This window comes from Orcinus orca, chromosome 15 (assembly GCF_937001465.1).
Source record: "Orcinus orca chromosome 15, mOrcOrc1.1, whole genome shotgun sequence".
Classification (NCBI taxonomy): Eukaryota; Metazoa; Chordata; class Mammalia; order Artiodactyla; family Delphinidae; genus Orcinus; species Orcinus orca.
Window position 1 is genome coordinate 45620486 of NC_064573.1, and position 27634 is coordinate 45648119.

The 27634-nt window shown below is 39.2% G+C and overlaps 1 pseudogene; it reads left to right on the plus strand.

The window, feature by feature from the left end:
- LOC101284592 (DNA replication complex GINS protein PSF2-like) overlaps positions 1–26814 on the plus strand; it is a 63625-nt pseudogene extending 36811 nt beyond the window's left edge.
- The last annotated feature ends 820 nt before the right edge of the window (positions 26815–27634 follow it).

Consider the following 27634-nt stretch of genomic DNA (forward strand, 5'->3'; position numbering starts at 1 on the left):
AGGGGCCAAAACACATTACAAAATCTTTAACCAAAATAGCTTTTGATCTGATAATAAAAGCATAGACAGGCATTGTGGGATAAATTGACACAAAGGTTGGAGGATGAAAAAGGATGAAATAAAATTAAAATTAAAAATCAATGTGATTAATTTTATTAATCTATGCCTACCCTAGTTGAATACAAAAGAAACAAAACTTTAATGTATTTATTCCTCCTTGACATATATATGTCATTTTTGTTGTTGTTATATAAGTGTTAACATATGTTTTAGTGTTCAGTTGGATTACACATGTCTTTGTCTTGATGAAGAGCTAACTGAACACGGAGAAAGTATTTTCGGCAGACCCTCCAAAGAGGGGAGGTGGAGTAACGTTATTTGAATATTGGTGACTTGAATGGAAGCTGAACATTTGCACCCCAGATTTACGTGGGAAATTGGCTTTTTTCAAACATAACTTTTACCCTTTACTCTAGGCAAATGATTAACCTTCGATGTTGGAATGCTGTGTTTATGTCATTACTGTACTTGTATGTCTGTTTTACCAAGTGACCACACTCTAAAGAAATATATAGGTTAAAACGTGAGCAAGTTATTATTTGTCCATAACCTCAATATACTTGAATGGCCTTTACATGCTACCTAGTTTTAGCAAAACCAAAGTACAGAGGTTCAAAGAAACTTCTAACATGTATAATTATCTTTGTCCGAGATTACACTTGTAATTATATAATTGAGATCACATGGCCATGGTGGAGAGGCATTCCATCTAAAACTTATCCCAAATCACTTCTTTGTGGGCAAACTTTCTCTAGCCACTCTCCACAGTCAAAAAGGAAAGTTGTCTAATTTAGTCTAGATTGCAGCATTCCCAAGTAAAAATAAAGTTATTTAAACCATAGCTATGGAGGAAGAATTCTTCCTAAATTTACACAGGCACCAGAATTTTGGACTTCATAGTTGATCTGATTAAATTAATTTAGGTATCAATAATGAACTGTACCTAGACTGGGTCTTTAAATTGTGATGTTTTGAGTATTGCAAAATAAAGTTTCAGGAAGAGTTTACCCCACGCTCTTTTGAGAACCATATACATTTTTATGCCTACTTATACAAAGGGAACTATAAGGGATACACTGAAGGTTTTTATAACAACTTTCAGTTCCTTGCTAACAGTAGAAAGTAAAATATTCCATCATGTGGCTAAGTTCTAAACCACCTGGGATGTTCTTCTGTGTTCATAAATACTGGTCTTCTGCCTTAGGGTCCAGTCTTCTCTGCAATACAAACTTTGCTTATATAAACTTTGTTTAGGCTTGATAGTTGTTTGTAAGTGCAGGAATGGATAAGTATGGCTTGCACCTCTCTGTTGCTTTTGTATGTGTTTCTTTGGTTGCTCTGTTGGCTGCAATTATTTTCCATTGTTAGTCACTGTCTTCGATGAAATGGGAAATAGTTCTTTCCATAGAAAGAGTCACTTTAAACTTGATGGGGGAAATGAAAACAAATGCCCTTACAAGGCAGTTATACTCTGCATAACATATCCCTGGCTGGGGCGGCTATGACTTTCCTTTGAGATAATAAAATGAGGTGACTCATCTTTATCTAAAGAATATTGTGAGGTAGCAAGGTACAGTGGATGCCAATTGCTTTTTCTTTTTCACACTTGCCTGTGTGGATTCCATTCACACAGATGCACATACACTATGATTCCTGTGGAAGCTTGCAGTGACCTCACGCTCTGGTCATAGTTCATTGATTCAGAAGTGAACCCTTGACCCTAGATGGGCCCGTATGAGTCCTTGGTCGGAAATTTTGCAACTGGGACTGAAGAACTCAAATCTGGTTTATATGATGAAGAGGAGGGGAGCTGTCATGGGCTGGTGCCATTGAGTAAAGAAGTAGAGAAAAGGGATTTGTGATGAAAGGGAAAAATGAGTCAAACAGCATAGTATGGCAAGGATATTAGAATAATGTTTGATTGTTTCAGACATCTAGTGTTATTCCTCTCCCCAGGTTTGTAGACACCCAGATGTTCTTATCTCCACTAGTTTGAATTGGTTTAATGTTACTAGCAAACAAAACAGCCCAAAATATAACACTAGAATATAGCACATGTGACCTAAAGAGGTAGGATGGATGTCTTGCTTTCAGGAAAATGGTGCCCACGAATGTATTGGATTCTAACCACCTGGACTTCCTTCTCCTTGACTCAGGAGATACAGCTGACTTCAATGAACAGGGTGCTGAATATGCTGTTAGCCTCTGTCATCCCCAGGAACTTAACTGCACCGACCACCAAGAGGCAGATGCTTCATGGTCCCATCAAGTCCAGTGCTTCACTCTTCGGTTGATAGTGCTTAAAATACACTAATTTATAGTTCTTATCAAGGTAGACTGAGCCAAGCAGCTAAGTGAATTCTCGAAAAGAGCCCCCAGGCAATCAAAAATAAGCCTGATAGAAGATAAACTGATATAATGAATTTCATGTAAAGGTATATGTGAAAGACACTGAGTATCACATGCAAGTTTTACTTGTGATAAATAATACAGGATATAAAAAATAAATACATAAATACAGGATAATACTTTTAATCTCTTAATACCAAACATTACACAGATAACACTTGCTTTTCTTACAGTTGCTTCTGGTTGCCTAGCTACTAGTTACTTGGTTCTCTGCAGTGTTACCCTATAAAATTTTCTACTCTGAGAGGTTTAAGGTGAATCTGTGTTTTATAAGTCAGGGCCCACAGCAAAATCTACTCAATCCCAAGACTCAGGTTAACGAAAATCAATTCAATGTGAACTTAGAACGCATGCCATGAGGGGTAGGACTGACTTACACATCAAAGAAAGTGCTTACATGATGTGATTTTAGGTGGGCCCTCTCCAATACCTTCCTCATCCATTGATTCATATAGAAATTCGACCATTCTCTCAAAAAGTTAATCCATTATGAATGAAAATTCCCAAGAACAGGCAGTGAATTACACTGTTTTCTATAATTCGTATCTTGACGGAAATGAACAATGTGAACACGTTTGTGGAGGAGTGAAGGGAGGTGGGACCATGTACATTTCCCAGACCTGTGGCTGGTAAAACAGTACCAAACCGGGTGACAGAGTTTGCCAGAAGCAAATCCTTTCACTTGATGACTTTTCCTTATTTTTTACCTTACTGGAAGGGCTTAAATGACATTTGTGAACATTTTAAAGACATGAATGGCGATTATGAACAAGATTATTTTTGTTTTAAATACTATGTCAAAAGTTTCAGCAAACTGATATCTAGGTGACAAAAGTGTCTGAATTACTGGTCACTGTTGCCTGAAGGACTATTTTTGTGTATGATGACTCACAATAATTATGACTATTATTTCATTAGCACATATTCTAGTAAATATTATAAATGATGCTTTCCTTGATCATTTGGATCACAGAAATATAAAATCACTGCTAAATTATTAAAGTACAATATCCTTCAAAGGGGAAACCACGTAATAATCGATTTCTATATCTCTGACAGTGCCTAGAACAGAAGCTGGGAAACATCAGAAACACTAAATATTTCAACTCTTGAAAATTATTTAAAACAAGATATTAAAAAATCTAAAAAGTCTAGGTTCAATTATTTTATTTTATATTTAGTCTTAGTTCTTCTTATCATAATCTTAGATTTTCTTTCCCCTAATTCTTTAATAAAATCATGAGTCACAGGAAATCATGCTACTCATTGGAAATATAATCTTTTTTGAATGTTATAATCTTTTTTGAAAGTCAAATAGTTAATATGTGTGCTTTCATCTTGTACATAACACACAAAATACTACGGCAGTGTTTCTTGATCTTAGATACAGCTATAAACACTTTTTAACATAGAACATGCATTAGCCACTCACAAAATTCATGTTCTCAGTAACATAGTTTGCAAAATACTGGTTTAAATTTCCCTACACTTTCTCACCAGGAAATGCATCCAGCTAACTCAACACTTTCTTCCCTAATTTTCAAGGCTTCATTTTCTTAACTGGAACAAAAATGATCATGACCACCTTCTTCCCTTCTCACAATGGCTGTACTTACAGCGCAGGGAAAGATTTACTTCTGGCTGTCTGTTCAGGAACTATACCTCTCAATAAAAAGCTTACATAAAACTTAGGTAAATGTTTTTACACTTCAACATTGAAACAGATGACTTTATTAAGGGTTATAATTTTAAAATCTACTTTTAATTTTTAAAGGTCCACAGTCACTTTTTAAACTGTTCAAAACATATCATGGAAATTACAACTCTGAGTTGCCAACAATCTCACAAGGAGGACTACCCTGGTGGCGCAGTGGTTAAAAATCTGCCTGCCAATGCAGGGGACACGGGTTCGAGCCCTAGTCTGGGAAGATCCCACATGCCGCAGAGCAACTAAGTCCGTGCGCAACAACTACTGAGCCTGCGCTCTACAGCCCGTAAGCCACAACTACTGAGCCCGTGTGCCACAACTACTGAAGCCCACGCGCCCAGAGCCTGTGCTCTACAACAAGAGAAGCCACCACAAAGAGAAGTCCACACATGGCAACAAAAAGTAGCCCTCACTCGCTGCAACTAGAGAAAGCCCGCGCGCAGCAACAAAGACACAACGCAGCCAAAAATAAATAAATTAATAAAAAAAAAAATCTCACAAGGACTCCAGCCTCAGGGCTCCTATATCTGCGCCCCCGCATTCCCACTCTTTTAGAATAACCTCATTTCCAAATATTTATTGGAAGCCTTTTATGAGTCCAGCAGTATTTTCTGTACTTGAAGATATACAAGTGAAGGAGGCAGGCAATTCCCTGCCCCCAAGTATCTTATAACACAGTGGTGGATAGACAATTAGCAAAGAAATAAACCTTTACCCTAAATTTTTCATCCCCAAATCTATCTCCAGGGAAACCCTGCCTCTGATGGTTACGTGCTGTCACTAGGCCTCTGTTATTTTGAGAATCTGATGACTCCTTTTGCTATCAGTGAGCTCAATTCTGTAAGACCATCCCCTACTCTCAGTCCTGGCTTGTAGAAGACGGCTACTACCTACCTTCTCAGTGATGCAAGTGCCCCTTGGACTAATGCATTCCTGGCGATGCTGGCTGAAGTGTCCTCTCCCTTTAAACACGGCCATCTGGAGAGATTCTCAGCCTCACTTATTTGAGTTTTTTGAGCCTTCTTCTACCATTTTCTGCAAGAGTTCTGGCATTTTTATCACACTTAGAATGGGCCATTGCTTTCTTCAAGATTTCAAGAGCCAAAGCAGCATCATGTTAGCTCCAGGGCCCTTGCCAGGTAATTAAATATTCCAGTGTTAGACAGTGCTTCCTATCAACAAACTCTTCTTTATCCAACTTTCTTTAATGGTCCTTTTGCTCTAGTACTCTCATAATCCAGTCCTAGAGATATCTTCAGATTCCTGACAGTGTATTTTGGCTAGGTCCTTCAGCTGTTTATTAGAATAGCACTTTTCTTCCCCTTACAGGCTCAGCATTTCATCTCTCTGACCAGTTCATTCTCTGACTTCACTCTTGTTACTGTTCTGGTGGCCTGAAGGAGACGGGAAGGGTCATATCCTGAAGGTGGGGATGGGGACATGTCCCATTTTGCAAAGCAGATGTTTTCATCATCTTCAAGCAAGTGGGAACAGGAGACATGAAGCACTACTACAAGTACAGATGGTTCATGAAAATCTTGAGTTATAATGTTTTCCAGTACATCAGTCCAGATGTCTCTGTCCAAAGTATCAGGATTCCAGTTGTTCCAACAAGGGCCGTGACTCTGTCATAAGACTTGCCGGGACTGAGAAATCAACTTTCTTGTGAGTTCTGTTGCTCTTATGATTAGGTCCTGGTCCTGGTCCTCAGCTCTTCTACCCTCTGGCTGTAGGAGATTAGAGTTTCTTCATATGCTTCTCAGAAGGTCCCCTTGCTTCCACACTTAGCCATTAATTTTTTTTTATTGAATGCATCAATGACTCCCAGCAACAACAATCAAATTCTATAATCCTTATAATTACTACCTCTTCCAACCTTCTAAAGCACCTGAGATATTGCCCCACTGATGCATTTTCTTCCATCCCATTCCAGCTCATCATGAATGAAAATTGTTAACAGTTGCACCACTGCAATGTGCCAAGAGCTTCCCATGCTCTTCCTACCAGCAGTGATGGGGTCTTCACTGGTCCTCGTTGCAACTGGCTGGTGGCAATTCAGTTCCAAAATCTCATTTTAGATTCTGTCTCCTCAGAGCACTCCAGGTGCCACCTCTCTTGCTTTGGGCAAGAGAGAGGTGAGTTTTTACTCCAGACAGGAGAAAGAAGTACCTTAATCCTGAGAGGTAGATCTGAGCAGTGCAACAGAGTATCCGTTACAAGCAGAAGACAAGATGGTACGTGCAGCTGCAATGCAGAAGATGGCAGTGTAGATGCAAGTTGGTTACTTGATTTGATGGAGGCAAGATAAGGTAATTCTTTTTAATTTTCTCTCTCCACGAAAAACAAAATGAAATAAATAGTTGAGGATGAGTAAAGGGACTTTGAGAAGAAAAAATAATGACATCATTCTTTTTAATGGTGGTACAGCAAATCGACAGGAAAGTATGGTAAGATTGCCAGGAACCCCTGAAACTTACTTGAGATATATTGTCATAAATTTAGGTGAAACAAATTAGCATATTTGCGTGTTGTTCTTCAGCAACATTTAGCTTCTCAAGAACAAGCATAGAGTAGGCAGAGAGATGAGCTTAACAAGGTTGAGGTTTTGCTTGTGAGTACAGTGGTGGGAGAGAGGAATACTGGAATTGATCTTATAGGGAAGGAAGTAAATTTCATATGAATTGTAGAATCTAACCTAAGGAGAGATACTGAGGATGTGAAGGATACCAATGACAAAAAAATATGATAGGATAATAGAGTCAAATGATAGGAAAATCTTTACGGGCTAAATAATTACAGAAGCAGGCGATACTAGACTTAGTAAGCTAGAAAAACAGGAAATGCTGAGGTTACAGTGGGTTGCTTATAAGAGAGAATCGGGTGCACCTATCAAAATGAAAATCTGTAGAGTACCTCCAAGGGGTTGGATACTTGAGTTGGTTTTGAGGAAATGATCATTGGAAGTGAGCAGCTCATGGATGTGAAAAGCCAGACTGTGGACTGGGTTATCTAACTGATGTTAAAGTCACCAGAAGAAAGGTAGGAGGGTGGTGGTGACAAAAAGGTAAGAATCATGTTTAAACTGCTAATAAATAAGGCAGAGTTACCAGGCACTTGGTAAATACTGCAACAAGGAGGGGCACTGCAATTCAAACAGCTCAGGTTTTAGGGCAATGACGGCTAACTGAACTTGAATGGTGATAAAAGAAAAAAGGACATTTACACCATCTCTAGGCATTGTGTTATATGGGGTGTGAGAAAGAGAGAAAAAAAAATTTTTTTAAACAGGCTGTAAGGCTGTAGAGGAATCCAACATCCTCAAGTGAAAGTTAGGTTTCAATAAAACTAGAAGGGAAAAGCAGTATTTAGAGAAGTTACAGATGACACACAATTTTACTGATAAAATAACCTGAGTTCCAGAAAGCACGGTGCGTGTATATGCAGTGGGGGTATGGAGAGAGGAGAGAGGAAGAAGGATGGTAACTAGGGCAGTGTGTAGATTATATCAGATTACAGGATCTCTAGAGCCAAATGGAGGTGTATAAAGGTAACTACATATGTCTTGAGGGGTCTGGACTTCTGGTGAGGACTGAGATCAAGAATAAGTACAGCATGAAGATACTGATCCTGATAAACTCTTAGGAAAAAGTGAATATTCAGTTTTAGTTACAGTCTTCTTAAAACTGTCTCTGGACCATTTGTTATGGTGAAGTCATCTTCATCAGCTTGGAGGCTGGGTGGGGCAGTCTCAAGATCCTAGAAATCTCCTTTTGTCTTTCTTAATCCTGGTATGAATAAGATCATGGGCAGTGAAAGACCCATGACCCAGGAAAGCCAATCTTCAAACTTCAACATCTGGCTATATGGATTGCTCTGGGCCAAATAAAATCTTGCCCAAGATTCCTAACCAGAGCTGGCTGCAAAGATGTATTTTCTCTTTGGTGACTGAGGCATCCGTTACTGAACCCATGTTCCCTGCCAAGTCTATCTGCTGATGAGAGAATGCGCGCTCCACAGAGAGAAGCAGAGAAGAAAGAGGAAAAGCTGACTTTACACATTCCAGTCTCTGAATTCAGTTGTCACTAATGCCAACACCAACCACACCCTTTTATAAGCGAGTCAATACATTGTGCTTTTTCTATTAGTCTGATTCAAGTTGTATATAGTGTCACTTGCAGCAAACACACTCAACCTGGACATATATTTAAAATAAACCCATTTTAAGCAGTGGGACAGTTCCAGATCATACTCTTGAAAGTTAAGTAGAATGACCTTGACAGGTCATCTAATCCATTTCTTTGCCTTCAAGCAGAAGGACACTTAAACCATCCAGGAATGCATGTGGATTTTTAATAAATACCATCTGTTGGTGACATATGCCTGTGGGATTCGTATGTGTAAATTACAATTATGAGACACTCAAAAAAAAACAAAAAACAACTATACTTTGCCTTTGCCTTCTCTGGAAAGTGATGAATCATGTTAAACAGTGCACACTTTGTTTCTCTTTTTGAAAGGGCATCACCAATTACTTTAGCAATTGATTTGAAACAAAGCTGAAACTACCTTAATGAGACTCTCAAAATTTCTGCTTTTTAAAAACATATTCAACTATTATAAAATTTTTAGTTTTACAAAGTCTTACCTTGGACAAGGACTTGTTTTCTGCCATTATCAGTGCCTTATGAAAGAAGAAACGTAAGTTCATGCAAAACACTTTCTTCCCAGAACAGTATGAGCTCACTTCTGACGTTATCAAAGGTGCTTCCAGAAAACACTCCACAAACCAGGGCAATGTTGGCGTTTTTTCCATGAGAGCCAGGACCAGTGATCAATGCTCAACAAATAACAAAGCTTTTTCTAAAAGTTAAAGAGAAAGGTTTGTTTAGGATCCTAAGAGAGTACTACCAATAAGAGGGAAAAGGATGAGATCTACATCAAATCATAACACATCAGGTACTTTACTATTCCATTATTGTTAATAACACACGAAATTGTAAGTAATATTTGTTTTTGTTTTTGTTTTGCGGTACGCGGGCCTCTCACTGTTGTGGCCTCTCCCGTTGCGGAGCACAGGCTCTGGACGCGCAGGCTCAGTGGCCATGGCTCACGGACCCAGCCGCTCCGCGGCATGTGGGATCTTCCCGGACCGGGGCACGAACCCGTGTCCCCTGCAACGGCAGGCGGACGCTCAACCACTGCGCCACCAGGGAAGCCCTGTAAGTAATATATGAAATCAGACTGAGTCCATCTAAGGATTGCAAGTCCAGACACGGATAAACACCTATTTCAGGCTTAACTCTGTGAAGGGGGTATATATGGTGACTATTCATTCCTGAAGTCGAAACAGACCAAGAAATCAGTGAAGTCAGCCCCATTCAAGTCCTTCCCACAATGCACAATGTTGCCTGAGAGAGCTCTTTAACTGGGATTTTATAAATTCAGAAAAAAAAGGTTGGGGAGGGAGTTAAATGAAATTTAATGTCCCCATTCTATACAATACACTATTTATGTTTAAAATATGTGTGTTTCAAAATAAGTGTAGGCTTGTATGTGTGTATAGCTGTTTGTTTGCGTATTGTGCATATGTTTGTCTCCCTGAGTCTCTCTCACTATTTCTGTAAAACATCACAGTGGGAAGAGTGTTACAGACGATTTTTCTCAGAATTCTCCAGGCCCGAAAGGCACTGTGGTACTTCATCTGTAATAGATACCAGCCACTGGAATGACTTAGCATAAATAAAATGTGATATTCAAATCAAATAAGAAAACTTGTTTCTATATAATAAAAGGAATCATATTTTCTTCAAACACTTTTCTAAATGCAATAAACAGCTCTCTCCTACTTCTGGTTGAAAGTGAAGCCAAGTTATTTCACAGTCAATAGCTCCAAGAAATAGCATTTTACATTTTTTTTCTACAAAATATATGTAATTTGTTAAAGAATTAAATAATATTTTGTATACTTTGAGTTTTCCTTTATTATATGTACTACATTAAGATGTTAACAATTGATGAGAAATTTTAATTCAAATGTTGTACCTTTACCTATATTTCCCAAAGTGAACTCCACTGAATTCTAATCACAAGAAATAATTGGCAGGGTCTTTATGAAAAATACATTTGGAAAATGCTCTTATTAATATATTGAAATCCCTTAGACATGCACTCTCACGCACAAATTTATATAACCTCATATAATCCAAGATTCCCCAAATTTATTTTACCATAGACCACTCTAAGAGAAATGCCATAGACTACCTTGAGGGAGACACCATTTCTATTGACTTAACTTTAAGTGGACAAGTCTACTGTTCATAGAAATGAATTGCATATAAAAGTACTAAAAAAAAAAAAACACTCATTTATTCACAAATGGTTGTGTAAACACTCCTTCCTCCCTGGAGAACTGGAGAAACCCTTGGCCAAGGATGCCTGAGGACGTGACCCCCCTCATCTTGTACTTTCCCCCTCACGTCTCTGGCCCACACTGCTCCCCATGCCCTACCATAGCTACTTCTGTGTATCATACCTGATATGTTAATTGCAAAGAATCCTCAGACTTGAAATCTAATTGCCCTGAATTCAGTCTGTCTCTGAGGTACATTTTCATTAATTTAACTTAATACCAATAAGAGGAGAACAAAAAGGAATGAGGGAGAACATAGGCTGTGTTTTAGGTAAGATGCTCAGTGCAGGAGCTGTCCTGGCAAAGGAACTAGCTTTGATGCACTCAGAGACATAAAACCATGGTCTTCTTGACCAAGAAGACAAAAATATAAGTTGAGCATTTTTTCTTGTTCCAAACAGACCTTAAGTGCATCTTTTATATTTTTCTTCACACTTTTCTAAAGTATTTTCTAGCTCTGTCTGGACCTTCTAATAGTCTGAGTATATCACGGGTATATGCCACACTTCTATCTTCATCCTGTGCTCTTCTTACTAGCTTTCAAATACAAAGTTTTTAAATATCTGATCATCTGAGAGCAAACTAAACAGCCATAAGACCTCATCAAATACTGCATCTTTGCCATCTCATCAGCTCCTCTGTAATTACATCCCTCCCCTGACCATTTCTAAGTGGATCATTTCATCTTCACTAACTTCTGCAATTTTTAATGCTTACCCATCAAACTTTTTCTTAAACCTTTGGTTTTTCAGCAATATAAAATTTGAATAAGTGAGCAAATGAGTAGTACTGAAGAAATAAAATCATCATCAACTCAAAAGACATTATAAAAGAAGGGAAAATGTTTCAAAACAGAACCCAGAAGATTCAAAGTTAATTTTCAGGTTCTGCATCACTTCACTGTTTTATATTTTCACAAGTTTTTCCAACAGATAGAACAATAAAGGGAGATAAAGCCATGGATCAATAAATAATGATTACAAAGAATTATTTCACTACATTCTAACAGGTAAGTAAATTATATCCTGAAAGTGCTTTGACTGGCTCAGATCTTTAGTGCTTTGCTAAGGAAACAATATTTTAGGTTCAAGGCTTCTAAGAGATCAAGTGACTATGGACAGCTTCCTAATCAGAAACAACATGCATAATCCAGGCCAGTCATCTCATGATTATCTACCTTTGGTCAGCGGGTTGCCTGGATAAGAGAATATGGACGAACCCCGCCAAAGAAAAATAAAATCACTATAATAAACAACTCACTGAGGAAATGTCATTTTCATACATATTTGCAGAGATTTTATTCATTGAAATTAGACGCTTCCAAAATGTTTGCACTGCCTCAAACCCAGTGGAATTTCTACATGCAAATTCCTTCTCCGAGTAAGTCGTTTCCACTTCTTTCTTTGAAAAAGGTCAAATGTGGCCTCCTCCAGGAACATACTCATGACCTGCTCTCTGCCTAAAACAAGGGTTAGGGCATCTTCTTCTTGGGGGGGGCCCTTCGATGACTTGCCCCCTTATTCCCACCCAGCTCTGGAATAGGAACTTCTATGTACCCTACACATAATTTTTGCAATGACATTTAACAGTAGTATCCTCATGACCCAATGACATATCTATTTGTATGTCATCCCCAGAAGACAGTGCTTTCCTGGATGGCAGGGCTGGGGATTTTCCCTCTGTGTTTTCAGTACGTGTATTCTACAAGAAGGTTTCTCCAAAGAATTGGGAAATAAAATAAAGGCTGCCCTCTTAGACAGAGATTTAAAATCAACAAAAGATAGAAATGAATATATCTTTTTAGTTCAAAATCAGACCAATCAACTCTGAGCCTTCTCGTACATGCACATATCTGGTTGACTGAAACTTAGCTATTAATAATTTGTTGTGGGGAAATGGAGCTCTCCAGTTCTCTAAGATCATGAGCGAGTCCCAGGGGGTTTACTTTTTTGGCCACACTGCGCAGCTTGTGGGATCTTAGTTCCCAGACCAGGGATTGAACCTGGGCCCTCCACAGTGAAAGCATGGGGTTCTAACCACTGGAATGCCAGGGAATTTCCCCAGGGGTTTTAGATAGACCAAAACATTTAGGTACGCCCTGCTCTCCAGTCTACTTGGGACACTGTTGATACCATCTGAGCTTGCGGAGCAGCCTTCTGTTCCCATGCTAAGCCTGGCCACAGAAATCTTTCACCGTCAGTCTCGAGGTCTCCGCGGTTAATGTTCAGGTCGTAGGCATCCCTGTGTCACACCACCTCTTTATCCTCTTAGGAGGCTGCATAGGACCCCATCCCAGGTACCCAACATGCAACGCTGATTGTCCACCCAGGGTCCAGGGTAGAGGCCTCTCAGAACTCCTCCACCCAATCCCTCATCCTTCCTCACTCCTTTTTGTTTGGTTGGTTTGGTTTGGTTTTGGCCGCACCAAGCAGCATGCGGGATCTTAGTTCCCGGACCAGGGATCGAACCCATGCCCCCTGCAGAGGAAGCACGGATTCTTAACCACTGGACCACCAGGGAAGTCCCTCACCTCACTTTTTTTCCCTTTAGCCTGGCTCTCCCTTATCTCTCCTCAATGTGAACTTTCCCCTGGGGGAGAAGAAGTAGCATAAGGATAATTTACCTTTGGTTCTACAACGCTGGCCTCTCTTTCCTGAGGTGTAAGTGGGAAAGGAGATGTTAACAACAGATAGTTTCTTTTTATTTTCTATTAGCTCACTTGTTAGGCATCCTTCAGAGGAAAAGACTAGTCAGCCATGTCAGCAAAAACAAGGAATCACTGAGGTAAGCATTGTTAGCACTAATTCAAAAACACACCCAGGAAGAGGCAACCTTAGCTGAGCGTTTTCAGGTGTTGTAGCCCCTTTGCGGGGCTGACACATTTGTGAAGATTCACTGCATTAGGTCAACCTTCAAAGCTTCTACTTCCCGTGATTCAAGTTCCAGATTTACACCCAAACCCTTCTAGCTATAGCTTGGCTTCCTCTGCAGTTCAGCTGATGAGGATAAAATGTGACAGGCATGCGTGAGTGCTGATTCCAGGCTGCGTGGCAGTTGTGTTTTCTTATTGTGGAGAAATAAGTTGGCATTCTGATTTCATAAATCAGTCTCAGGAGCTTTGATAATGTGCACCTTTGGCTAGAGAAATGGATTCCCTATGTACGAGCTGACAATATACAGAAGGTGGAAGGCCAAATCGGGGTCATGCTACCACAGACAGCCTTGGGAGACCGCAGGGAAGCTGTCCCCCCAGCACCCGACAAGCCCCCCTAGGGTCCTCAGATGCTTTCCCTTTATCTCTTCTGCAGTCTGAATCAGTACAAGGGGCTCAGTAGCTATCTGTTGAATGATTAAACATTTTCCATTTCTGTAGCATTGTTTAGATTAAAAAACAAGTCCCAAGCATCATATTTTTTGATTCTTAAAAATACTAAGGGTACATATGAAAGTTAATATGTTCATTTTATAGGTGAAAAGAACTGTGCCATGGTGTTTTGTTGACTTGTTTGAGGTCATGATGCTAGTAACAACCAAGCCACAGTACGCTCAAAAAAGTGACTGCAGATATTTTTAACCTGGACGTATCATTAATGCCTTATTACCAAAAATATGCCACTCAAAACACATACAGATAAATAATAGTATAATAGCTAAAAATTACGCAGCCCTTACTATGCACAAGGTACGGTGCTAAGCAACTTACGTACATTAATGTGTTTAGTCCTATGAAGTCAGTACAAACTCCTATTCTTTCATTTTACAAGTGAGGAAAATAAACCTCAGAGAAATTATGTAGGTTGTTCAAGGTCACACGGTTAGGAAGTCGCAGAACTGGGAATTAAACCCGGACACTCAAAACCTATGGTCTTACCCTATGTTGTGTAGTAAATATATGAAAATCCTTGCCTGGTTGGATACCGTAAATCTTGGATTCTTCTGCCAGCTTGATCTGTCATGTGCAAGAGGCATCTTTTCCATTTGGTTTAGTAGCCATGTTTGAGATTTGGCTTCTGTGCTCATATCTCATCATGCCTGTACTTGGAAACCTGTCACTTCCTCCAGCCCCACCACGTCTGCCAACTTATGCTTTCGTTTTTTTTTAAATAAATTTATTTATTTTATTTATCTTATTTTTGGCTGTGTTGGGTCTTTGTTGCTGCGTGCGGGCTTTCTCTAGTTGCAGTGAGCGGGGGCTGCTCTTCGTTGTGGAGCACGGGCTCTAGGCACGTGGGCTTCAGTAGCTGTGGCTCGCGGTCTATAGAGCGCAGACATAGTTAGTAGCTGTGGCACACGGGCTTAGTTGCTCCGTGTCATGTGGGATCTTACCGGACCAGGGCTCGAATCCATGTCCCCTGCATTGGCAGGCGGATTCTTAACCACTGTGCCACCAGGGAAGTCCACTTAATGCTTTCTAAGATAAGGACAATCCCCAAAATTGACACCTAAACTCCCAGTTCAAGATAACCTAAACTCCCAATTCTAGATTTCCCCAGTCTGACTCAAACTGCTTCCAAATAGGCCCAGTTATGACAGACAAAATGAGATGAATTTTTATTCTATTGAAAGACAATTCCATTGGAATACAAGCACTAAATAACGTCCCACCCCCAACATTTCTCAGATTTCAGATCAACTTAATAGACAGCAACCTGTACTTCAACAGGTATCTCACCTAACAGAATCCTTCGTGATATTCTTGAGAGTATTCTCTCCCCAGGCCACCCACCACAAACATCCATGTTACTCTTTCATTCAGTAAATACTTATTGAACCACTAATAGGTGTAAGCCACAAGCCTAAGCTGATGCCTTTGAGAAACAAGGCAAAGGCATAGCCATTGTTGTCAATCCGCTTACTATTTATTAGAGTTAGAGGATGTACAAAAAGGAGTATTAGAAGAAAAGTATTATTAGTTGCAAAAGGTATGTATTTAAAAACTGTGGAGGTTTAGAGGAGGGATTGTTTCATTTATTTTAAGGAGTCAGGAGGCCTCATAAAGAAAGTCACATTTAAGTTGGAGTTAAACAGGAGTGCCAAGGCAAGATGCTATTCCAGGTTGAGCAAACTGCAAGATCAAAGGACAGGGGCTGAGACAAAGCAGAACATTCATTTAGCTGGGCTGGAGCACTGGATGGATTGAAGGATATAGCAAGGAGGCATCTGGAAAGGTGGGTTGGGACCAGAGTATATTGCACCTTGAATGTACAGCCCTGCATTATACTCTGAAGTAACCATGGAAGGGAGTAGCGTTCTTTTTGCTACATAGCACAGTAGTTAATAGCAAGGGACACCGGAGTCAGATAAATTTCCAGCTTTACCACATAGTATTTCAGTGACTTTGAGAAAATCATTTAACCACTCTAAGTCTCAGCTTCCTCATCTGTGAAATGATAATGAATATAAGAACTACATATCAAGGGGTTGTGATGACAATTAAAGCAGTGATTACAAAAGGATACTGGACATTGAGGTTGGCGATAGTAGGTACTAGGGAACATTATTAGTGTTAAATGAGTAAATAAATAGTGAACGACTTTTAAATTTCTTATAACTCACTCTGCATGCCTTGGAATAATTTCTAACTCATCTGTGTCCCTTTGACTGTGACAAAGGAATTCTACATGTGTGCAGTTGAGCTTATATGGATACCTATGTCCCTTCAGCCCTTCTACCACTTCTGTGATTGCACTGGCCTTTCTGGCAGACACATCACACTGATAGTTTATATGAATCTTCTACGTAGATAAAACCTAAAGGACTTTTTCACAAATACTGTACCTGCCATGGAAGGCCTCCTGAATCCTGACCTCATGCAATTATTTTTTTTCCTAAATGTAGAAAACTTTACACCATCTCTGTTAATTTAATTTTATTAATTTCAATCAAACTTTTCCTTATAGAAATCTTTCTAAACATACTAATTTTATCTAGCATGTAACTATAAATCACCTGAAAATTTGATAAGCATTGAACTTATCGCTAAAAATATCTAACTGGGTTAGAACAAAACAGTTCTGACTTAAATAGCTTTATGGGTCCCCTCTGGTTTATTAATCCATTAATCACTACTCTTAGGCTATGATCATTCAACCAGCTAGACTCTTCTTAATATTTGTACATTCTTTTTGCTCAAAAGGCTATCTTGACACTTTGGATCATATACTCTGCCCAACTAGGATGTAATTTATCTGCCCCATTATCTATAATAAAAAGGTAAAAACTAGATGTTGTTTCCAAGACTTGTACTTTGTTAACATGTGCTGGGTTTCTATGATCAGTGTTTTCTTAACTAAACACTCCCCAATATTTGTTTTATATCTGTGCTTTTCTCAAAGTTCCCAATGTACACACAGAAGAAGGTTTGCTCACCAGGAAAGATCTGGCCAAATGTCCTTATGGGAGCTTTTCCAGGGAAGTCAGTATAGATTCTTAAATTTACACATTGCTGTGTGGGTAGGCAGCATGGAGTTGGATCAGAAGATAGTGCAAGACTTTTAGGTACATCTATTTAATATATCGTGACATATGTTTATTTACAAAACCCTTTATAAGGCAGCCTGAGTAGCTTAGGTATTACATGTTATACTATTTGTAAGGCATATTTTAAGGTATTTTGCAAAGAAGAGAACATATTCTGAAGTCTTTAACTTTTATGTGGAACTATCATGGATGCAAAGGAAGAACACGACAATTAATTCTGTTTCCTAAGGTCATTTCATTCAAAGACAACAGCTGGAAATTCTGCTATTTTGAATAGGTTTTAGCAATTAACAGTATAAAAAAATTAACAGAGAATGCAAAGATTTTATTCTACCCAGCTATCAAAAGTAGTTGTTCTATCAAAAGGAGCTGAAAGAGACTTCTTTTGACCCTGACCACCAGTTCCATTTGTAGTTCATTGTCCCAAATCTCTTGTCCTAAAAAGCCTTCACAGAGCAGACACCTTAGTAGCTTGTTCTGTCACCTCTATTGCACTCTGTCCAATAAATTGTGTCGATATACTTCCTATTCTCAGGCTTTTCTTCTGACTCCACGGGATGCTGGCATCATTCCAAACCTGCTGGGTCCCAATCCTGGTTTTATAGAAATTTTTTTAAAAAATCAATGAGAGAAAAAAATGTTTCTGGATAGCTCAGCTGACATAGCCACAGGCAGGAGCTGGCTGGCGCTATTCGGTATTATCCACATGACCAGCTAGACAGAGACTTTGTTATTTCACAGTTCACCTTGCCATCCAAGTCACTCAATTGTTGCAATCAGTGCTAGTGCTTCGGGGTGAAAATAAATAAATAACAAATGTGGGCTAGCAGAGGTTCTGGCTGGCTCTGGGAATACACATAGAACAGCAGTACAGCCTGCTGGGGTCTAAATCAACTAATCAATTCTTGATTTATTTTTTCTTTTTCTTTTTTTTTTGTTTATACTTTGTCAGTTAATAGATTGTGACCCATGAAATTACTTCTTTGAAAAGGAGCTTGCTGTAGGTAATCCTCTTCTTTCTAAAAGAAAATCTACTGACTAGGGCATCATTGAGTGAGAGCCCCTAGCACGGGTTGCTGCAAGTCAAGAGGCAAAAAGGGTAGGGTTATCTAGTAAGCAACAAGAAGAGACTCCTTGCTTTGAAGTAGATGAACTCTTTAAAAGGTGTTAGAAGCTACCTTCCCATGCAATAGCCTAGGGATGATACAGTTCATCCGAAGAGCCTCATTCAGAATGGGAAAAATAAAAATACAAACCTATCCAACTTGGCATGAAAAACATAAATGGGTTTGAATAATTGAAAGCAAGAAGACGTTACCATACTGCAGCCAAAACTCGAAACAGCATGCTGGTTCCTGTTACATAGAAAAGCAATCTAGGGCATTAGCTCATGTGTCATTCTTTCTACTTTCCTTTAAGAAAACTCTAGCAAGAGGATTTGTGTTTTAAAGATCAATGCCAGATATGAGCACCATGAAGAATGAGTAGGCATATTTCTAAAATGTTGAAGAGGCAGGTTTTTAGGAGAAAATACACCTATTCATAATTTGAAGTCCTGCCTTTCCTGTCTTGTGCCAAGTAACAGGCTTTGTCATCCATTACAGAAGCACAGGATGTTTAAATGTTAAAGGAGTGAGAGGAAAAGGAGGTTGCTAGAGGTGATTCCATTTCTATTACCTGTTTTAAAAGTAAGAAGAGCATCATTTTAATAAACGAATGAAATACCTGTTTTCATCAGCAACAGTAGCATTTCATAGCTTTGCTTCACTATCCTAACCTCTCCCCAATTAGTTCTCATTCTCTACCATTGCATTGCAGCACAACTCAGATTTGTACAAAATATAACATACATTTCCCTCATGCATGATGTCCAAGTTACAGTCAGAACTTGACAGTAGTTCAAGTCATGCAACCAAGTAGGTTTCATTTATAAATAGAAATTCTTGTCAGCTTCACAAGGTAGGAGGAAAAAATATAAAAACAAGTGGTGAAGAAATAAAGGGAGCTGATGCGTTGTCACTAGGACACACTGTTTGGAGTAAAAGGTTAATTTCATCAGCAGAAAAATTACAATCAGAGCAGAAATGGCTGTAATCAAACAGAAGTGCATAGGGGGGACAACATATATTGGAAAGCAATGGGAAACTGGATGGAACTTGGAACAACTAGCACATAAAGACCTGTTATTGAATGAGACTAGACAAGAGAATGTATGACCAATAAATTCCAATTTGATTAAGAAGGTTATAAGTATCTGGCGGAGGAGAAAGAAGACGGCTGTCTACTGACTGTGGGAGGAGAGCTTATTGATTGCCATAGCCTCTGAGCCTGTCAAATACTCCAGGCTTAACAAAACACTCTGTCACACCTCCTTTTTCTCTCTTACATGTCAATATCCCACCCACTCCCACTTTCTGTAGGCGCTTCCTCTACAAAGAGTGACTTGTCTCATTTCTGCAAGCTAAGCAGATGAAACCTGGGTGTAGAGAAGTCCACTGTGAGTGGTAAAGTAAACCAGATTTTCTCCTTTAATTAACCATTTGCTTCAATTATTTACTGAAATGGAACTGCCTCTCAACACTACCCCTAGAGCAGGAGGATGCACCTGGGCCTGACACTACCTGGCAATGCAACTCTGGTCACTCCCTACGGTGGGCAGGTGATGTGTCCCAGTGCCGAGATGGGGCCGTATCCAAATCACTGAAGATAGATTTCAAACCACACAGGCCTACCACACAATTGCACCCTAAGGCTACGGTCGCTCCATAGGTTGATAAATCTCTCCTAGCATTTATAATTAGCTTCAACACATCCAATGTTCACCTCCACTCCAAAATGAGAAGCCATTTGACACTGAGGTTCAAAAAAGGAGAAAATTATAAGGAAATTCATATTCACTGTGGCTTATTTTTATACTTTCAAAGGTTGAATTTATAAAATAAAAGGATCCAAAGGAGTTATTTTGCTTATTTGTTTTATAGGGTTTTTAAAATATTATGTGTTTGTTTCCTTCTTATATAAATAATGCCAAGTGAAATAAATGTGAAAGAAAAGAATATTTAGTATGAATTCAGAGATTCTTTTTCCTATTTGACATATCAGAAAAGTCACAATCTATATAAAAGAAATCCTACCGTAGGTCTTAGTTGTGGTTAATCTCATTTAATTAAGAATTTATAAGAAGGTCTATGAAATGGGGTCATTATACTTCAGACTAGGTCAGATGGTTTCATAAGATGATATTTGGAAAAATACATTTTGATTAATTAATTAATTAATTTACTGGTCACTCCATGAAGACTCAGGATTTCTGCCATGTACATAACTTCCTATGAATTCACCTTCCTTATTCTAAAGCTTAAGCCCTTTCAATGTCACCTTCAAGTAGCCTGAGAAATCTCTTATCATTGAACCACAGCAATAGCATTTGACTAGATGGGTGGATTGACATTTCCTGTTTTTGTACCAATTTTTCCATCAAAGATAGTATACTGGTGTCAGGGATGATTTAGACACAGATGTTATCTTGCTACACTGTTATGCCTCTATGATTATTTGGTATGAGCTGTAAACCAGATAACAATGGATCTAAGTTAAATATCAGTTTGTGTATCAAATGTGCATTGTGTTGCATATTTGTGTGACCTATCTAGGAAGAGAAAAGAAACTGTTAGTGAGCATTCTGTATGAATTCAGATGTGCTGACAAGATGGGGTTATATGTGCAAAAGATTTACTGAGGGGGAGCAAGATGCAGGTCTGACACCTGTGAAAAGGAAGACAAGGGAAGATGATTGGGTAGAAGGAGTTTCCAACTGCAGCACAGTTTCAAAAGTTTCAGCAAGGTTGATGGGGACTCCTCAAGTCAATCCATAAAAGGAGTTCTATATCTCATAGGAAAGGGCTGCCTTAGTACCCCCACTATGTCAGTCATTGGCTGGGAGCAGCCCACCAGGAAGAATGGTTTCAAGGCAAACATGATGTGGGGGCCAGAGGGGCAGCTGCTAGTGCTGTCAGTCAATTATGCTCCACCAGCTGGAGATCTGATAGTTGTATTTTCATGGCCACCATCATTAGTGTAACTTTGCAACATTTCATTTTAGCTCAAATAAAGAGATTGGCTAAATCACTGACTTCAATCCATTTAAAACATGGGTAATATCAAGGACTTATAATGGAGATTAATTTCTTTCATAAACTTTTAATAAGCACATACTATAAACTATTTCTAAGCCAGCTGCCATGGACAGAAAAGCTATTACAACACAATACCAGCCTCAAGGAACTTGCACGTACAGTTGTACACGACAGAAGGAAAAACAGGCAATAGATGTGCATTGCTTGCTAAAACCAAATAAGATATATTTTATCATAACATGGGAATCTTTTAACATGCTTATGATATGTTCACCCAATGAAACATTTAATTAAGCACTTGAGTACAAAAAAAAAAGAAAACTGTTATGGTCAGCCATTTTCCCAAAGCAGACAGTAAACCAAGTGGTACTGTAAGGAAAAATTAACATCTTCATTTTTAAACTTAGAGCATTTCTATTAAAATAATTTAACATTTTGCAAATGATACAAAATTTTTATAATTAATGAGTTATTTTCTTTTAATTAGATATGCTTATAAAAATACATGACCTCACTTTTTGTTTTTTTCATTAATTTCAGCGACGTTTCTGAAAAGCTAGAAATTCCATGATTTCAACTGATAACACCTCACACGTGTAAGAATGAGGATTATGAAAGTTCATTCTTAAGGAAGAAAATCACCCCAAGAATTATTTATTGAATATCTATTCTTTGCCAGATACTTCTCTAGATGTTAGGGATATAGCAGTGAAGAAAACAGGTAAAATTCCTGTCTTCAGGAAGCTCACATTCCCGTCAGCGGTGAGGAAGGAGAGACAAAATAAACAAGATAAGTAAGATACAACATGATATGGACATATATACACTACCAAACATAAAATAGATAGCTAGTGGGAAGCAGACGCATAGCACAGCAAGATCAGCTCGGTGCTTTGTGACCGCCTAGAGGGGTGGGATAGGGAGGGTGGGAGGGAGGGAGATGCAAGAGGGAAGAGATATGGGGATATATGTATATGTATAACTGATTCACTTTGTTATAAAGTAGAAACTGACACACCATTGTAAAGCAATTATACTCTAATAAAGATGTTAAAAAATTTTTTTTAATTAAAAATAAAATAAAATAAAAACTTAATCTCAAAAAAAAAAAAAGATGACAATATTCTCTGACCTGAAAGGGCAATACTCACTTAGGAGTATGAAGGGGAGGGGTATTTATGCTATTTCTCCAGAAAGACAATGGAGGTAAACAGGAGATAAACAAGTAAACATTTAAAGCAGGAACATACAGAAAGAATGCGTTGCTTTCCAGACGATGCAAGCACCGTGACCGGATGGAGGGTCAGGGAAGGTGGGATGGGACAGAGGCAGGCGCAGGCACAGGCCAGGCCAGATCAGGGAGGACTGAGTTGCCATGCAAGGGGGATATGACCTTATCCTATAAGCAGCAGGAAAACAATAAAAGATTTTAAGGATGCAAATGAAAAAAAAAAAAAAGATATAACATGATAGTAATACACCTGCTAAGGAGAAAAAAGAAAGCAGAAAAGGGGAGGATAGAAATTTAGAGGTATGAAGAGGTAAGTACTAGAAGTTTACATAGGTGGACCGAGAATGAAAACTTTATTGAATTATAGTAATAATAATGAATTATAAAAATTTTATTCATTTTTTTCCAACAAGCATTTGTTTGTAGGTGCCAGGTGATGTGAACACAGAGATGAATAAGACAGTATCACCGCCCTCACATGGCCTTTTAAGTAGAGGGAGAAAGAAAATCAACAATCAATGCTACATTCCAAAAAAGCTAAGACATGAGCTAAAATTAAAATATCAAAATACCCTTATTTTCGCATTTCTAAATAAGCTGGTGATGAAAATACTGATAGATTTCACTACATAAACAAAAGTTGAAGCCTCCTGATATCAAATAAACCAGCAACTGTGCAGTGTGATGATGCCAGCAGTATAGCTTTTTAAATATTGCCCAAAACCCTCCTAAATAATAAATCAGGAGTGTTAAAGAAGACAAAACAAACAAAACTACGGACAATATCCTCTACAAAACTAGGAACAAGGAATCCCCGTGAACTTAGGACAGGCATGAGTGTGGCCCAAACACCAAGAGCTGTGTGCCCTGAACAGCATAACAACTATGTGGTTGGAGCACTGAGGAGTGAAAGGGGGATACCCGCTTATACCACAAGCCATGGGAACCAAATCTTACTCCAAAATAATCACAACCAAAATGAGATAACCCTATGGAGGCAGGGACTAAAGGATCTGGGAACAGCCTAGATGTCCTCACAGGATACAAGTTTCACAGAGAGCAAACAGCTTCTGAATGTGAGAAGATCAAACACAGCTGTGTCGGTGTAGGTTCCGGAGACATTCAGAGCAAATACTCATTTTCAGAAGTGAAAAACTTTACTCTCAAGGAACACTAGTGGAAATACATGCTAAGGTGAGTGGGTCAGGAACACTGAGTGTAAAAAAGAGAGTGAAGCTTCAGAGAGAGCATAGAGGCGCCCAAAGAATGCTAGTCGTGAAAAGTAGTATAAAGGCAAAATTACAAGGCTGAATCTGACAGGCCTACATGACTCAGGATTGAAGAATGCAGTTGAAGACAGAAAATATTTCTGATCTACACATATCTATAAAAGACAGAAAAGCAACTACAGAAAGGCCTTTCCTTGAGTATTTCACATAAAAACAGAAAGGAAATTCTCAGTCCAAGGAGCTCTCCACAAGAACATCTTCCTAATAGCCTAAGAAAATACACGGCTTTGAAACGTGGGGTGCGGGAGCTTACAGGCTATAGTGTTTCAATCTGAAAAATAAATAGACATGGCAACAAACGTGCACACAAAAATGACCCTTCACGGCTGGAGGTTTTTAAAAGGCAAATTGTAAGAAACTTAAAATTGAATGACAGAGAAATATTACCAAATGTTAGGTAGTAATTTTAAATTAAATGTACAAAGAGTTTTAATGACTTGGGAAAATGCACCACAGCTTTAGGCTCTTCCAAATCATCGTGAGACAGTCCTAGAATTTTTATTCCGCTAACCAATTTAATGAATAGAATATTCCACAGCTATCTACTTCATAACCAAAATATCCACTGGGGTATCCTTGAAATGATTTCTCTGTGCCCTTAGAATACAAATTACCTCCACTCCTTCTTTTGCAAGAAGTTATATTTTTACTTAAATAAGTAATAAATTATACTTCTCTTTGTTAGAAAACACAACAAGAGCTTTCCTGGTGGTGAACTGGTTGAGAGTCCGCCTGCCGATGCAGGGGACACAGGTTCGTGCCCCGGTCCGGGAAGATCCCACATGCCGCGGAGCGGCTGGGCCCGTGAGCCATGGCCGCTGAGCCTGAGCGTCTGGAGCCTGTGCTACGCAATGGGAGAGGCCACAACAGTGAGAGGCCCACGTACCGCAAAAAAAAAAAACACACAACAAAGCAAATGAGGCAAACACCTAGTACATGAAGCATGACGTGAAAGCCTCATTTACCACTACACCAGCCCCTGTTCCTTTTCTCAGAGGAAATCACAGGGTGAATCCTTCTATTCTACTCTCCACAAATTCATATAAATGCAAAATATATATACATAGGTATACGTTTTCATATGTTATATATGAAAATGTTATATATGAGACCTATGTATATAATTATATATACATATGTATATGTATATACACACACACACACTCACATACACAGGCAAATACCAATCCAATGATGTCTTCACATAAAATTTCTGTCCATTATCAAAGACTTCAGCAATTTATTTCCCATCAACAATGTTTGCTCACATTCTGGCCAAAAATAGTTCTTATCAATTACTTCAAATTTGTCAACCTTATGGAAGAAAAGTGTCTTTATTATTTTAATTTGCATTTAGAAGTGTAATAATTTTCATATGCTTATCAACCATTTGAGTATCTTCAACAATAAATTGGGACTTCCTTGGTGGTACAGTGGTTAAGAATCCGCCTGCCAATGCAGGGCACACAGGTTCGAGCCCTAGTCCAGGAAGATCCCACTTGCCATGGGGCAACTAAGCCCGTGCACCACAACTACTGAGCCTGCACTCCAGAGCCCGTGAGCCACAACTACTGAGCCCACGTGCCACAACTACTGAAGCCCGCGTGCCTAGAGCCTGTGCTCTGCAACAAGAGAAGCCACTGCAAGGAGAAGCTTGCGCCCCGCAACAAAGAGTAGCCCCCGCTCACCGCAACTAGAGAAAGCCTGCGAGCAGCAACGAAGACCCAACACAGCCAAAAATAAATTAATTAATTAATTAATAAAAATATAATGAATTGCCTGTTCATATCCATTATTCATTTTCCTATTTAACTGTTTATCTTTTTCCTTTAGATCCATACTTGCTCTTTATATTTATGCATATTTATCCATTATCTATTGATGTGTGGCCAACATTGTCTCCTGTTCTTTATTTTTGAGACATTTTAGTAGAAGTCTTAAATTTTTTATTAGATCAAATTTGCCAGTCAGTTTTTAAGGCTTTTGGGATTTGCGATTCTTTAATGAAGAAATTTTACCCCTGTTATTTAAATAAAATAATAATTGAATTATCTTCTCCTATTCCTTTTATTGTTCAGGTACACATGATCTTTTCAACTTCCTGCATATAGTTTCTAGAAAAATATCCACTTTTCTGGATTTTTCCATTTGTTGCCACGCAATTTACCCATTATTTTTAATGTTTTAATCACTTCAATATTGATAACTAAAACAACTCTAATTTCTAATTTTAAACAGATGTATTCCATATTTCACTAAATCAGACTTGCCAAGGTTAACTCTATTTTACTGATTTTTTAAAAAGCATCAGCTTTTAGTTTTAGGCATAAAATAACTCTAAAAATAGTTCAGGGGGCGGGTCCTGCACCGTGGCGGTAAAGTGGCAGGAAAGCAGCCACCTCCGCGCATTTTCCTGGGAGCTGAGGGCGAGTCCCAGGCCTACCACTGGCGCCGCCAAGGACTTGGAATTTGTGGCTAAAAAGGAGCTGGTCCCCATTATCCCGAACTTCAGCCTGGACAAGATCTACCTCACTGGGGGCGTCCTGGGGCCTTTCTGCCCTGTCTCCTCAGTGCAGGTGCCTCTGTGGCGGGCGATCAACCCAAACCCAAGAAGGGTCGGCTGCTTCTTCCCGAGTGGACGGACACAGAAAAGTTGGAGAAGATGAAGGATCATGAAGGAAAGGAAGAAACGTTCCCCCCAGACCTAGCCCTTACTCCAGGGGAACTTACCAAACTCCTACTAAATAAGGTTTCGGACAACATCCCGAAAGCAGATGAGATCTGGCCACTCGCTAGCCAAGCTCCGGGCGTCTGCCGACAGCTTAGTGAGACAACGGGTGACACGCGCCGAGCTGCATAACTTGACCTTGATGGAGGTCAACACCCCCGGGCTTTCCTCCCACCAGCTCCACTACAAACTCCGCCCACACCTGCAACCTTCTGAAGGTGCCCAGTCTCAAGACTTCGAGGGAGAGACAGGTTCGTCCAGGCCCTTGTCTGAGGCAGGAGGCTCCCGGGTGGTGTGTGAGCGCTCAGGACTGGATAGAGAGACTCACATTTCTGGAGTTCTAGAACCACTTTTGAATGTCTGAAAAAAACGTGCAGTGAAGCAAGGAACGGCTCTGTAACATTGTTAGAAAGCATTGTTAGAAAGGCTTGTGCTTAGTCCTCGACACGTGCTGTAATTCCACATCTGTATCTAGGAGCCAGCTGGCCTTTCATGCGGGAAAGAAAAAAAGCTTTGGCAGAACAAGCGGTTTCCCCCAGCAGGGTCTTCAGGCTCTTGATCGCAACTGTCATGCGCAGGTGAGTGGCCCTGGCTGGAAACTGTCATGCGCAGGTGAGTGCTGGGTGACGTCACTTGTTGCTTTCAAAAGACAGGGAGATAGCGGGAGTGCCGATGAGGCCGTGGCATTTTTCTTTTCCCTTTTTGATCCTGATCTCTTGAGCTAAATTTAGGATCTCCTACAGAGGTGGTTCACACAGAGGAGGAGAGCACATGAGTGGCTAGCGACGGTTGACCCATGTTTGTCCTCTAAGCTCTGATACACAATGAAGACGGAATAAAAAAAAAAATTCAGCAATGCTTCGTTAATTCCTGTCTTTAATTTTATTAATTCTTTCATTCTATTTTCTTTAGTTTTATTTTAATATTTTCCTAGCATCTGAATTCATATGTTAATTCTTTTTCTTTTCCAGTTTTCCTTATTTTTAAATATACATATGTATTTGATTTATATGGTGTGTTTAAAATTTTATCTCTCTTCTGAATAGATTTTGAGCTTTTTAATAGCAAAATTATGCTGCCAATGACATCTGTGTTTTGATATTTGCACACAGTCTGAGATTTGCCTATTAATAGAAAATTTCAAAGTGTTTAAATGTATTTTCATGATTAATATGTCGGGTCTT